The sequence below is a fragment of the Neofelis nebulosa genome, chromosome 4, assembly GCF_028018385.1.
Source record: "Neofelis nebulosa isolate mNeoNeb1 chromosome 4, mNeoNeb1.pri, whole genome shotgun sequence".
Taxonomy (NCBI): Eukaryota; Metazoa; Chordata; class Mammalia; order Carnivora; family Felidae; genus Neofelis; species Neofelis nebulosa.
This window is the reverse complement of record NC_080785.1, coordinates 23,726,661-23,742,436: the sequence shown is the minus strand read 5'-3', so window position 1 is coordinate 23,742,436 and position 15,776 is coordinate 23,726,661. Positions and strand designations below refer to the sequence as shown.

Genomic DNA, 15,776 nt, shown 5'->3' with positions numbered 1-15,776 from the left:
TTGGGGTATGTATCCATTTCGCCTGGGACAGCCTCCCTGAAATAGTCCACGGTGGACCCCATGGTGCAGAATCTGTTTTTTGCTCCCTTAGTTTCTGCATACTAGTTTGATGTGCCCAAGCCCACTTCTCCAGCGCCCCCAAGTGGTTTTGTGTGCTTTGCATGCAGGTGTCTAGTGACAGGAGAACTTCTGTTTTCTGACAATTCACTGTCTTCACACCCCTGTTAGATAAACGATCTGTTAACCAGAATTCTGCCCTTCCTACCCTAACTTCTGGCCTGTTTTTTCTTATTGGGGCCATACACCCCATTTATAATTCCTCTTCCTTATGGCAGCCCTTTAATATTTGGGAAGTCATTTTCCTAAAGCCCTTTCTTCTCTAGACTTAGACATCTCTATTTTTTTTTCAACTGTTTCTTAAAATATTGGATTTTTCCACATCTTTAAAAAGTAGAGTGCCCACTTGTTGGGATGAACACTGGGTGTTACATGTAAGTGATGAACCACTAAATTCTACTCCTGAAACCAACACTACACTGTATGTTAACTAACTTGTGGTCAGGCTGATGCAGAAACCACCTTTGATTATCCACATTTATATGTGTTACTTGTCCTATGTTCATTTCCATACTAAGTTTAGTGTGAACCAAACCCTTGAATCTTTTTTTAAGTTTGTTTGTTTGTTTGTTTGTTTTGAGAGAGAGAGAGAGAGCCCCAAGCAGGCTCCATGTTGTCTGTGCAGAGCCCAACACAGGGCTCGATCTCACAAACTGTGAAATCATGCCTGAGCCAAGATTGAGTTGGACACTTAACCACAACCACCCAGGTGCCCCAGCACCCCAGAACTTTTTTGTGTGTATGATAATGATACAAGTCTTTATCATCCTATGTTTTCCTGCAATGATTTTTTTTAGACCAAAGTTCAGAATGGTATGTTTATCCCTCTTAAAATACCTCCTGTGAGATTTTGTTTATTATTATTTCTTTTTAAGGTATCTATTTTTTTTGTTTTTTATTTTATATTTGAGAGAGAGAGAGAGCGCACAAGCAGGAGAGAGGCAGAGAGATGGAGACAGAATCTGAAGCAGGCTCCAGGCTCTGAGCTCAGCACAGTGCCCCACATGGGGCTCAAACCCACCAACCGTGGGATCATGACCTGAGCCGAAGTCGGACGCTTAACCAAATGAGCCACCCAGGACCCCCTTGTTTATTGTTTTTAGGCTGTTGAGAGTCTATGGAATTCTATTTTACCCTTCAAGGGTGGACTTCACTATCTCTTGCATCACTAGACTTGCTACTTGACCTTCCTACTTGACCAACGTACCTTTTCTGACATTTTAGTCTCAAACTGTCCTGTTGCTGCCTTGTTTCCACTTCTTTATCTCAGTGGCAGATTCCAGCTTCCATTACTTTGATGGATATGTATGGCTAAACATGACCCTCAGACAGTAGAAAAACACAGTTGCAAAGCCACTAAGTTGTGTCTTGAATCATGTTGCATAGCAAGAACCGTTATGTTCCTTTTTCCTTTTTGGACATTTATACATTAATTTTTATTTTGCGGTGTTCTTTTGGTATTTTGGAGCCAATGGATCTATCTTTTCCACTTTCTGTAAACTATTCTGTATGTATTTAAAAAGATAACGGCTCAGGGACTATGTCTGTCATGACTAGCAGATAAAATGACCCTGGGGCCAGTCTGTAAGGCAGAGGCCTTAACAGGAAACTAATCCTTGGGGTCAATTTCCCAACTGCACAATGGAAGACTTGCATTAATCGGGGAGTTTCCACTTGTGCTCTGTGGGGTCCTAAGGAGCCTCAGAAGGCCTTGCAGGAGATGAGGAGGGTGAGTGTGTATAGCTGTCTGTGTTTCCCAGCTCCTTCAATAGGAGAAGTTCTACTGTTATCCTATGTTTTCAGGTTCCACGTAGGATTCTGCTTAAAGAATTCCCACAGAACCTCATGCAGCTTTGACAGTCTAGACTGTGTCTTTGTGACTTCATGAGCTTGGAGGCCATCCTCAGATTTTTCCTTTGGTAAAGGGGGAGAGAGAGACTTATTACCGTGTTTGTCTTTTCTTTCCTAGACCTAGAAATCTCCACCCCCACCCCCATTATAAAAGTAATTACATACTTATTGTTTTAAAGGGAAAAAATTATATAAAAGAAATAGTCTTCATAATTCCATTCTGCACAGAAGCATTCTTAATAGTTTCAGTATATCTTTCTAGATTAATTTGCTTGCTCATAACCATATCTATACTTTTTTTTTTTTTAGTGAGACCACACTCATTCTAGCGGATTTTTATCATCTATTTTTTTTTTTTAATTTCATACATATATTGTGGACATTTTCTATGTCAGGACAAATTCGTCTGCCTCACACTTTATTAATACTTCAGTAGTATTCCTCCTATACTAGGTTGGAGTGAATATTCCTTGTTGTATAACGCATGGAATCAGTTCTAAAATATAACCCTGGTTGTACTTACATATTGCTACTGGCATAGTAATTTTTTTTAAGTAGTCTACTCTTTATTCACTCTTTTTGGGGGGTTGTGATATTTGTTGCTTTTTTTTTTCCCCCAGTTGGTTCTCTTTCCTCTGGTCTGATTACCGATCAAGACCTCAGAAATATTATCCCAATTAAGCTACAGATGTAGATAGTCCTTTTCTTTTAGACAATAGCTCTAATTTAATGTCGCCTTTAATAGTTGCAAGTCTGTTCCTAAGAACAAAGTCTTGGCAGTCAGAATTGTACTTGACACTTTTATTCCAGTATATTACTGCTGGTGAGAAAGGCAGTTGACTTGTTTTGACCTTAGTGAGCTTAGTTCTAAGAGATTAGGAAGGTGGGTGACAAGCAGCTTTTAGTGGTTTGACAGCCAGCTGCAGGATATCTATTGTGGCCAAGGCCAAGTGGCTGCTCATAAATGTATATGGTAAATTACATTTGATGGTCCCTTTTCCCCTTCTGTTTTTTAGAATTTTACCAAAGATCACATTGGGAAATGTAGTGAAAAAAATGTTATTCTTACAGGATGATTATTCTTCGTACAGTGCTCTATAACTCTTCAAAGACTTATTCTAAATGGATGCAACATTTGATAGTCATGGAAAAAATTGTTTTGTTTTTTTTTGAATAGAGAATATAGCGTAAGTGTTATTTACAGAGCTTGTGTTCCTTTAGAAACTTAGGGTAGCATTCCCCCTCCTCCCATCAGCTTAGGGATATCTTGGACAGGTTAAACAAATTCTAAAATGGAAATGTTATTCCTAGTTTTAAGTGAAGTCGTTTAAATTTTATATTCAACCACTTTCTAAATTTCATTTATTTCAGTCCTGAAACATATGTGCTTTTTTACTTTTCTCTAACTTCCTTTTCTAATCTAGGATTCTAAGATGATTTTTTCCTTCTTACTACTGTTTGTAACTTTGATTATATGCAATCCTAAATTTAATTTTGTAAGTAATTCAAGATACAGTTTATTTTAATGGATGGATTACTCACAAAGTAAATGTGGGGATTTTTATTTCTGAATGGGTAGTATTCAAAATTTGGATGTCTGACACTTTCTGAAATGTTTAAGGGTAGAAACTGTTACTTACTATCGTATGCCATTGGGAAAGATGGTTTTATTTGTTATTGTTTACATCACAAAATCTCAGTACTATTTATCTGTGTCTTAAAATGTATTTCCTGTATTCTTGTCCAAGTAATTTAGGAAATTCTAATTTCTCAAGTTTTTCAGCAAATGAATTTGAGTGATTACTGTGAGCTTTGAATAGTTTCTGAACAGCACTGAGTAAAACAGAAAACTCTTTGCCCTCGTGAGCTTACTTTCTAATGGGCTGAGAAAATATTACATCAGATGGTGATCAGTGCCATGGGGGAAAATAATGTCTGCTTGAGATTCTCTCCATACCTTTCAGAATATTAATGCTCAAAATACCAAGACTGCAAATAGAAACGTGGGTTATTTATAATGGACATATATATAATGGACTTTTTATTGACTCTTGATTATTGATGTGCAGTTTGAGTGGATTTCTGTATATATAGTCTGATCCCTTTCATACTACTTTCAGTGTCACAGTTGTATTAATAGTTCTTTTTTCTTTTTTAAAGTTTATTTCTTTATTTTTGAGAGAGATAGGGAGAGAGAGAGAGAATCCCAAGCAAGCTCTGCACTGTCAGTACAGAGCCCGACACAGGGCTCGAACTCAGTAACTGTGAGATCATGACCTGAGCTGAAACCAAGAGTCAGACACTTAACTGACTGAGCCACCCAGGCACCCTGTATTAATAGTTCTTAGTGTGGTTCTATTTGTTGTTGCCTAAAATAATACCTTCCATAGTGCTTTACAGTTAAAAAAATTCATATTTCAATTTTTAAGGTGTCTATAGCATAATAGTTAAGGTTGAACCATATGAAATTGATTTGACTGTTTTGGATCTACAGAAAGCAATTTCATTTTTTCTAATACTTAAACAAAATGAGATGTGAGCACGTTTTGTAAACTGTAAAGCTGTGTGCATATTGTCCAGATTTAAATTTTGTTTCTGCTACTCCCTGTTTGCTCTAGAACAATTAACTTGACCCTCTTGTGCCTCATTTTATCTTACGTCATTGAGGATAATAGTAAACAATACCTCATAGAGTTGAGGATTATATGAGATTGTATATGTAAAAGTCTTAGGAAAGCATCCAGCATATAGTTATAAGGACTCAATAAATGTTAGCTATTACTGCCCTATGAGGTGGGCATTATCATTTTCAGTTTTGCAGATGATAAAACAGAAGGTTGTGGAAATTTTACAATTTTTTTTCCCCCAAGGTTATGCGACTAGAAATCAAAACCAAGCATTTCTGACTCCAGGTTCTGGTTTCTTTCTGTTTACACTAGGGCAGCTTTTAGGGAAAGAAAGAAAAGAGGATGAAGAAAGAATACTTACATAGTAATTTATAGAGCACATTCTCGAATCTCTCCGGTGGTTAACTTATTTATGTATATGTATACGTATGTATGTGTATATATACAGTTTTTGTTATATATGTATTATATATATAATTTATATACACTAACTTATTTATGTATATATGCATAAACATATAGTTATTGTTGTTTATATGTTATATATATATTTATATATGTTGTGTGTATATATATATATATATAGTTTTGTTGTTAACTTACTTATGTATATGTGTGTGTGTGTGTGTGTGTGTGTGTGTGTGTGTGCATAGTTTTTGTTGATTGTTTCTCTCCCTCTGGTAGGATGCAAAATCCAAGAAGGCAGGGATTTGTTTTGGTCATTGCTGTCTCCTCTGTCTGCATCAGTGCTTAACATAGTAGGTAATAATCATGTATGTGTTGAATGAATGAAATGTATTGAATCTCTTGGCAAGTCGTTATCTCAATTCTTCTTTCACTGTATTGTTGACTTCTCCCTTCATTTGGCTACCCTGACACTACTGTCTTCTGATTCTCATTTTTTCTTCTAACCCTCTCATTCTTCTTTGTATGTTACTGTTTTTTCCTCCTGTATATACCTTTTGATTATTCCCCAAGTTTCCTTGCTTCTTTTTTTGTCCAGCTTTACATATTTACAACTATTACATTCATTTCCTGGTCAGTTGTATTCATGCTGTCTGCTTTCTTTGCCATCTCCTTGTTGGTGAATCCCGAACTTAGACCTGCATCACAGCTCCAGCTGTGGGTGTCTGTTCGGAGAGCTCATGTGAATATTGTCATGAACTGTCTTCCTCTGCAGTTCTGTTCTCCTTGCCTCGGTTAATGAGCCACTCACTAAACCTGCCAGAAATGTGGGCATCACACTGGACTTACTTTGCTCTCACTCTTCACAGCCAGTTGTTGACTAAGTCCTTTCCATTTTCACCACCTAAATAGTTAAGACATGTTTTGCCTCCCCATTGTCTTAGCTCAGGTGCCTGTGAGTGCTTCCTCACGGACCACTGAATTAGTTTACCTGACTGACTTGACTGTCTCCTAGCCTCAGTTCACCCAAACCATTCTTTAACCATCCAGTATTACTTATTTTAAATTAGTAAGACAATGCATACACCATCCGAAAATTGTGTACAATTTATGGAAAATACAGTAGATACTGGCGTTTTGGTTATTAGCTCTTGACTGCTGTGCATATACTCGCTTTCCAGTGATTGGTCTGGTCTCCATTTTTACATGTTTTTTATTTCCATGTTTCCATAATCTATATAAATAATAGGGACTTTCGTACCATTTAAAATTTGATTTTAAAACAATTTTTATAAAATGACATAATCATCACAAACATAAAAATAATGTGCACAATTCTCCATTTTCCTCAAAATTTGTAATCAGTTTTGTTCTCTTTCCATCTGCCAAAAGTGAGAGTGGATAGTTAGCTAAATCATTTAATCTGGGTGAAGAAAAACATGAAATCAGTTGTCCACCCTGGTGCTCACAGAAGACATTGCTTCAAAAGACGGAGCTTTGGAAACCATGCATTTACTCCTGCGGCTGGGAAGCGTGCTGTCAGGCCTCTTGGCTTTAGGGGCCAGTCCTCAAAGTAGCTGTATCCTTTCAGGCAGGGCTGGTGGGGGCATCAGGAGGCATTGTAGTGGGTGACTGCAGGTGCAGTTTTGAAAAAGTATATGCATGCATATTTGTAATTTTTTAAAGTGTATATATTTTTCAGAAAGAGAGAGAGAGAATGAGTGGGGAAGGGCAGAGAAAAGGGGACAGAGCATCCGAAGGGGGCTCTGTGCTGACAGCAGAGAGCCTGGTGTGGAGCTTGAACTCACGAACCAAGAGATCATGACCTGAGCTGAAGTCTGATGCTTAACTGACTGAGCCACCCAAGTGTTCCCAACATGCATATTTACAATACAAATTTATTATGATACAAATTCACTGCACCCTGAGTAAAAGCCACATTTTGGCTTGAAGATATAGACATAGTAGTGTGGGATTAGCAGTTAAGGAGCCCAAGCCAATAATAGATTGTACTCCAGGACAAAGGGTAGGTCTCTGATGGAACGAAAGGAGCACTTGATTGGAAGGCAAGAGATGTGGGTTTGAATTTTGGTTTTGCCACCAACTAGAGATGTGACTTTGAGTAATTCATTTAACTTTTCTGGGTCTCAACTAAATCTGTAAAATGAGAAAAATCAGACTAGATGGTCTTCAGGGTCTTAAGTATTTTTAAGTTTGCCTCTGGTTAAAGGAAAGCTCTGTGGGCAGTTGAGTGTGACTAGCTATCAAGGTAGAGGGATATGAGGGTTCCTGGGTGGCTGTCAGTTAAGCGTCTGACTCTTGATTTGGGCTCAGGTCGTGATTCCAGGGTTGTGGGATCGAGCCCCGCATTGGGCTCTAGGCTGATCTTGGAGCCTGCTTAAGATTCTCTTTCTCTCCCTTTCTCTCTGCCCCTCTCCCACTCGCATGCTGTCTCTCAAAAAAAATAAAAAGGATCGAAGGATATAGTCAATGGGAGTCAAAGTGAATAGTTACAGATTTTTTTTTTTTTGTGCTCTTCTTTGTAACTATATTTTAAATTCCTTCCAAAACAAAGCCCCAAGAACCCCCAGGTTCAAGTATGTCCCTGAGCGTGGTCCACTGCTGTCTTGTATTCATGCTTGGATACTCGTTTACTAACATCAAACCCCAGAATGGAAGATGTGATGTAGCAGGATTCTCTCTTCCATGGCATGAGTCCTCTGCTGACTTAAGGGGTGACAGTGTAGTCAACGTGGAAAACACACTGGAATTTTTTCTTGGAACTGGGCTGTGATGAGACGTGCCTGCCAGGAACGTCATCATCTTTTCCTTGACTCCCCCCCCTCTAGTTTCTGAAGGTATAGCAGAAAATATCTTCTTTGAAGATACTGATAACAATTCCAAAAGACAAAACACACCTCCAATGTGCTGTGCTTTCAGATATTCTGGGTTTAATTCAGCTGCCGAATGAGCTGATTGATGCGTTCGCCTCGATAGCCTGGTAAGCCCACCTCCTTGAGAAAGCCGACTCTATTCTTGGTAGCATGACGGGCCACTGAGAGATGGAAGGGACGTAAGAAGTCACAAATGGCCTGGAAATTCTTCCCCGGAAAGGCAATTTCATGAATGAGGTCTTCCAAGCAAATAACACCGTACTTCCCCAGGTGCTCCTCAATCACTGTGTTGTCTGTCAAAGGGATGGTTTTATTCTTGACCTTGGCTTGTCCACGTTTCAAGATGAGTTCCCGGACAGACTTCAGATTTGGAAATCCCCAGGCCACATACGGTTCCACTATACGCAGCGTTTTTATGGTCTGGGGGGTCACTCTGAAAAAGACACCACTGAAAATCTTCTTCAGGCGAAGCCTTGGCAATGGTCCTCTGCACCAGTGAACTCACCCCATTAATCCTTTGGATGCGTACAACAAAGGCCAAGGAATGTTTATCCGGCACTTCCAAACCGTGAGGTTTCACTTCCAGTCGTCTGAGGTGCACCCTGTCGCGTTGCTGCCGCCAGGAATCATGTAGGAACCATTCCAGTCGCTTAAACTTGACCTCTTTTCCTTTCTTCCTTTCTTCTGCTCCTTCTTGTCCAAAAGTGCCTGCTTCGCTTGAGTGGCTTTAAGGGCCTGATACACCTTCCTCTTTTTCAGGAGATTTTCTGGAACCAAAGGAATCTTTTTTCTTTGCTCTTGCTCTGCCATGTTTCCAAAGCTGTGGCTACCCTACAGATTTTTTTAAAGTTTATTTATTTTGAGAGAGAGAGCATGAGCGTGTTGTGGGGGGCAAAAAGGGGGGAGAGTCAGAGAGAGAGAGAGAGAGGGGGAGAGAGAAAATCCCAAGCAGCTTCTGCACTGCCAGCATGGAGCCCGATATGAGGCTTGAACCCACAAACCATTAGATCATGACCAGAGCCAAAATCCAGAGTCGGACACTCAGCCAACTGAGCCACCCAGGCACCCCAGTAGTTACAGCTTCTTTAACCAACCTTCATCTGGATGGGAAGAAAAGAGGTGAGGCAGGAGACATGTTTTTTTCATCATAAGCTTCTCGATGTTAAAAAATCGAATAGGAGGGAGAAGCTTATGATGAAAAAAACATGTCTCCTGCCTCATCTCTTTTCTTCCCATCCCCAGCGTTACCATCTAAAGACCATGTTTAAAAACTATTTCACTGGGGCACCTGGGTGACTCAGTCAGGTAAGTGACTGACTTCAGCTCAGGTCATGATGTCACCATTCGTGAGTTTGAGCCCTGCATCAGGCTCTCTTCTGTCAGCACAGAGCCCACTTCATATCATCTGTTTCCACCCCCCCCCACCTTACCCCACTCGTGCATGCTGTCTCTCTCTCTCTCTCTCTCTCTCTCTCTCTCACAAATAAATATTTAAAAAAACATTTCACTATTTCTATTTAAAAAAAATTTTTTTTAACATTTATTTATTTTTGAGAGAGCGCACGAGCGAGGGATGGGCAGAGAGAAAAGGGGACAGAGGATCTGAAGTGGGCTCTGTACTGACAGCCCGATGTGGGGCTTGAACTCATGAACCATGAGATCATGACCTGAGCCCAAGTGGGACGCCCAACCGGTTGAGGCACCCAGGTGCCCCCACTATTTCTATTTATAGCTTCTCCTGGAGTCACTTTCATAAGGCTTATTAATATGTATAAACTTCTGTTCCTTAGTCATCAACTTTAGACAATATCTTGTAGATTTTTTGATATGAAAAATAAGAACTAACTCAATTTTACTGCCTCTTTCTCTCTCCATCTCCCGTTAGTTGATATTTATATTATTTTTAGACTCTGATTAGTTATCTTTAAACTTTTAAGAGATAAATTTTTATTTTTTGATCCATCAACTTTCAATATGGTCTCAACTTGTCATTTTGTAAGATGGTGTGAGTACCCCTGCACTTACTTCCCTCTTCCTATATTCTACCTTCTGGGAGCCATACCTCCATTTTTCATTGTCAAGGTTAGTATTTTCATTCTGTCCTCCATCCACTGCCAGGTATGCGCTTACTTTTATGTCTCGGTTGCTGTTTTTACTGCATCACCTTTCCATGCCTGCTATGATAGCAAGTCCAGAATTATAATGATGAAACAAAGTTTCATGTCCTTTAGAAACTAAGGACATAATCAGGTATATGCAAAGACTTAGCTCAGCAAATCACTTGTCTACTTATTTATTGAACAGATATTTATTGAATATCAGAATTGTCATCACAGTGCTGTTTATAATAGTGAAAACTTGGAAACAACCTAAATCATTGACTTTAGGGAATTAGTAAAATACCCAGTGTACAGTTTTACAGGGGAATGCTCTGTAAACGTTAAAAAATGGTCTGAAAATGTTAATAACATGAACAATTTTATTATGTATTAAATTTTAAAATATTTATGAAACGGTATGTGCACTTGGGACGCCTGGCTGGCTCAGTCGGTGGAGTGTGCCACCCTTAATCTCAGGGTCGTGAGTTCAAACCCCACGTTGAGTGTAGAGATTACTTAAAAATAAAATCTTAAGTAAAATAGGATATGCACTGTAGCCACACTTTTGTTTTTAAAAGGAAGAAAACAAAAGCAACCGTATAAGAAGCTTCGCTGCTGCAGGGGGAAGAGGGATGCTAGAAGCATAGACCAAATTGGTAACTTGGTAACGGGGCCATCTCAGCAGGTTGTAGTGATTCCTGTTTCTTTTTTGTTTCTCTCACCTGTGTTTCTCAATTGCCCAAACAGTTGCTTCTAGAACAATACATTTTTTTAACTAAAAATAAAAAGTTAAGAGCTGCCAGCCATAGTTTTCCTCGGACTGCTGTTGCTAAAATAATCTGGGAGTACGTGATAAGAGTTCAGTGAATATTTGTAAAACGAGTGAGAGAATGCCTGACTTGCAGGTCCCTCCATCTGTAGTACTGACCTTTCTTCCTTCATGATTTTCTCCAGAGACCAGCGTTAGCGTAGTTATCTCAAGAGAAAAATGATGCGTTGAGCGGTCCGCCAGAATTCTAAGAGACCGCTTTAACTGAATGTCGGCTGTGGAAAGGCAGATCCAGCAGGACTGAGGCCCAGCACAGAGGCCGCCAGGCAACAATGCTATATTTCACAGAAAGCAGGATCTGAAATAAAAGTGTCCTTTGTGCTTGTCTGAGATGGAGGGATGGGACTTCTGGCAATTTAAGTTATTTCTCCTTAATGGAAATTGAGGCAGCCTCTGATCTTGCTCTCACATGACAACCGCTAATTTGATTTTTGGTGATTTGGGGAGCAGCTGTGGACAAATGATTTTTCTGCAAAAAAGAGCCAGCTGCTTTCTGACCGTTAGCAAATGCCTGGGCATACTCAACTCCCTATCCACCGTGTTTCTAATCCGGGGATAGCTTCAGAAACTCACCTGCTTTTTATTGATATTCGTGGCTGTTAATAAGCATCCGAATAGTTGCAAATGCATTTTCTAATCCTTTTTATCATTGTCATCAGCATTCAGTTAGGTACCTTTTTCATTCAGGGCACCGTGATTGACACAGGGTTGTGAGCTGTGAGATGTTTTACAATGTGGATAGACTACTGTTCTCTGACAGGTGGGTCAGCATTAGCTTTATTTTTAGCAGATTAAATTGCAGTATAAAGAAAGAATCTGGAGTGAAGGCAGCCGAGAGCTGTGTTCCTTTGGTCCTCTGACTTTTTGTGAGTCCTCTATCTGGATGTTCATGGATGCCCCCTTCAAGTTCTTTAACAATGCTGTGTAATGCCTGTGATTAGAAGCAAGTCATTTCAAAACTTAAAAATAGAATGTAGAGCTGCACTCTTCAGTGTGGTAGCCACAGCCACATGTGGTTTTGAAGTTAAAAATCAATTAAAACTAAATACAATTTTAATTTTAATGCCTTAGTCATCGTTGTCACATTTTCACGTGGTCAGTAGCCACACGTGGTTAGCGGCTTCTGTTTTGGACAGTGCAAATTCAGAACATTTCCGTCGCAGAAATTTCTGTTGGATGGTGCTCATCTAGATCCTGTAGAAGAGTTCATGTATTTTAAAGCATTGGGTGAAGTAGATTCACCCCATTCTTCTTTCCTGTGGAAGGATGTTTGTTTCAGTTGAAGAATTTTAAGCAATCTGAAATTCTCTGTGCTTTCTTTACATTTTTCTTTGGTTGTGGCACCCTCTAGTGTTTCAGCTTTGGTGTAAATGCATTATCATGAAATAATCTGTGATCTGAGTCCAAGAATGTTGAAATATTTTGGAAAATTCTGTGTATATATGCATTTTTATAGGGAGGACGTCTGTAGCTTTCACATATCCTCGGAAGGGTTCATAATCCAAAAAATGTCAAGAACTACTTCTGGGTAGAGGTCCTTATAAGCCCCAAACTTTTTTTTTTTCCTAAGATTTTATTTTTAAGTAATCTCTACACCCAGTGTGGGACTCCAACCCACATCCCCGAGATCAAGAGTCACATGTTCCACTGACAGCCAGCCAGGTGCCCCTGGCCAAAACCTTTTGGTTTGTGATCTATAAGCATTTTTTCCCCCCAATATAACAATAAATCATGTAACTTTCCTTTTGGCATTTCTATGCTTTGCTTATATTTCTATGTGGAATTAATAATGATAATAATAATAGGTAACACTTACATAGGACTTGTTACATACCATGTCCCGTTTTAAGCCCTTGTACCTATTAACTTATTTGGTCCTCAGTAATTCTATTAAGTAGGTTCCGTTAGTCTCCCCATTTGAGAAAGCTGATGAAACCAAGGCATAGAAGTCAAGTGGAACTTGTCTAAAGTGCTAGTGAATGGCACGGCAAAGACATGAATCCAATAATACTTGAGCTTCACACTCTGTACTCTTTTTTTTTTTTTTTTTTTTTTAATTTTTTTTTTCAACATTTTTAATTTATTTTTGGGACAGAGAGAGACAGAGCATGAACAGGGGAGGGGCAGAGAGAGAGGGAGACACAGAATCGGAAACAGGCTCCAGGCTCCGAGCCATCGGCCCAGAGCCTGACGCGGGGCTCAAACTCACGGACCGCGAGATCGTGACCTGGCTGAAGTCGGACGCGTAACCGACTGCGCCACCCAGGCGCCCCGACACTCTGTACTCTTAACCACCTCGCTATAGAAGTGGGGTTAAGCCTTTAAGCAGGTATGAGGGGGAATGGAGAGGAGACTTTGTACACCCTTGTACACTTTGTGTTCAGTTCTATTCTAAGAAAAACTAACAACTCTAAATTGCTGCAAGCCACACTGGAAATTATAGATAGTACCCACTGTTGATTTTCAATAGATGTGCAGGATCTGTGCCATCTGCCAAGAGCTTAGAGTGGTAGATGAAGGTCAAAACTGCCATCGCTGCCACATTTTCTTTGATTGGTCCAGACACCTAAACTAGTCTGTTAATTGAATAATATGACAAATATTTTTGTGAATAATAGTTTGTCACTAATATTTCCATAAAAACACACTTATTGTATTTCTGTGATGTTGATTTTGAGGTGTCTGGAATGTTAGACTTTTTATAGGTGCATCCGGCTGGCTCACACGGTAGAGCATGCAACTCTTGATCTCGGGGTCCTGAGTTTAAGCCCCATGTTGGGTGTAGAGCTTATTAAAAATTAAAAAAAAAAAAAAAAAGAGTAAGTAAGATACACTCAAACAGATACAGGGTTATATTTATATCTCCCACCTCCCTTTCTGTCTGTTACCCTCTTAACTTCTAAGTGTTACATTTCTCTCTTCATGACTCATATTATACTCTCTAACTTAGCCTTGTTTTAATGATTCATCAGACTCAAGATTTGAGTTCACCTTCCATCAATGTGTGGAAACAAACCCTAGTGGCAATCTTACCGGAAAATGTCCTTAGAATCTACTTTATTGACAATATAAAATATCAATACATTTTGTTGTATTGACTTATACAAGTCAGTATAAAGTTTTGCTGCTTACCAGCACCCTATGAGTTATTTCTTTTTTTTTTTTATAATTTTTTTTTTTCAACATTTTTTATTTATTTTTGGGACAGAGAGAGACAGAGCATGAACGGGGGAGGGGCAGAGAGAGAGGGAGACACAGAATCGGAAACAGGCTCCAGGCTCCGAGCCATCAGCCCAGAGCCTGACGCGGGGCTCGAACTCACGGACCGCGAGATCGTGACCTGGCTGAAGTCGGACGCTTAACCGACTGCGCCACCCAGGCGCCCCTCTATGAGTTATTTCTGATGAGGGTACATATTTTCTTCCCTTTGTATCAATCCAGGCCTAGTAAACCATAGGAGGTATTTCAGGGCATTTAATTCTGGGAATGGGCTAGCTACCTAGGTGCTGGAAGACTGAAGGGGCAAAAAGTGGACATCGAGGTAATCCAGATACTAAGAACTACGGCTGGCAGCCACCACCCCTAGGGCTGGAGGAACAGAAGAGAAGACTCTCGGAGTTCAGAGGGGCCCCCACACAGCTGGTAGCCGGATCTCTGAGTGGGATGCCAGGCAGCTGGTGCTCACCCACCAGGGAAGAAGGGGCAGCTGGAGCTGGGAGATGGAGCTGCCCTCTTTGCTGGAACAACGTGGATAGGAATGAGAACTACAAGGAAATCCCCTCTCCCTCCCTCCTCCTAGTCCACACTTTTGCTTCCCCTTGGTAAAACCTAACAGGAAACTGGCAGGCAAGTCTGGTAAAGGTTGGCTGCTGACCCAGCCCAAAGCTGGGTAGACAGCACTTCAGCACAATAGAAGGGCTTGGGACCGAAAGACAAGAGATGAATAGCCATCACAGCCTTATGGGGAAACTACAGAAACCGTAATGCCTGGGTTTTGCTTTAGTAATTAAAATATGCAACCAATTATATACCCAAACATTTATTAAAGAGCAAATGATGACAGCTGCTATTCATAGAGACTTGATGGACCCAAGTGCTGCCTTCAATGAGCTTACAGTATTAGTTTGACAATACTGCGAATACTCATCCGTAAGTCATGATGATGTCGTGTAGTGAGCTTTTTTTCTCACATATTATATAACAGCACTATTATTAACTGGATTCTTGGGCTGTTGTTAATATTAATGAATATCTACAAATTTTGTCAACATATCAGAATGAAAAATACTGTGTGATTGCAGTCATACAAAATTTTGTTACTTTCAGATGCTCCAAATTAAGAAGTTACTCTTACGCAAGGCAAGATGATTTCTAAACTTGATCTGTGCTGTTCTCTTGATTCTTAGCATAAGATAAGAATTTGATTTTTCTAGTGACAATTTGCTATAGTCTGTCACTTAAATTTCAAAAGGCTCAGTTTGGAAGGCTATCTTCTAGTTATTTGTTTTAAAAGTTTATTTTGGTAGAAGCCAAAGTATACACTCATGATAAAAAATCAAGTAGAAGGATTTATAATAAAAATCAATGGCCTTTGCCACACTCTTCCCTACCCCCTGAAAAGTCCTACTTTTCAGAGATGATTGACCATTTTTATATCTCTATAAAATATATAAAATAGTTAAATTTTGTTTATGATATTGTCAAACAATAAGCACTCTGTAACTGTAAATAATATGTCAGTACCACTTCTTGGTTTATCAGATGTGGGCATTTTTGATTTCCTTCTGTATAAGGATTACCTCAGTGTTCCCTGTGCTCCCCTCTAGTTTTGTTGGTTACATCGTCATACTGAGTTCTTCCTTTCGCTCTTTTTTTTTTTACCTTTATTTATTTATTTTCTTTTTGAGAGCTAGAGTGAGACAAAGCGTGAGCGAGGGAGGGACAGAGAGGGAAA

General features: G+C 39.7%; 1 protein-coding gene and 1 pseudogene across 6 annotated transcripts in view; one reads left to right on the top strand and one right to left on the bottom strand.

Annotated features, from left to right (window-relative positions):
* Window positions 1-15,776, top strand: part of NRF1 (nuclear respiratory factor 1) — a 146,177-nt gene that overhangs the window by 26,404 nt on the left and 103,997 nt on the right. The window lies entirely within an intron of this gene.
* On the bottom strand, window positions 7,535-8,739 carry LOC131508997 (large ribosomal subunit protein uL30-like; annotated as a pseudogene).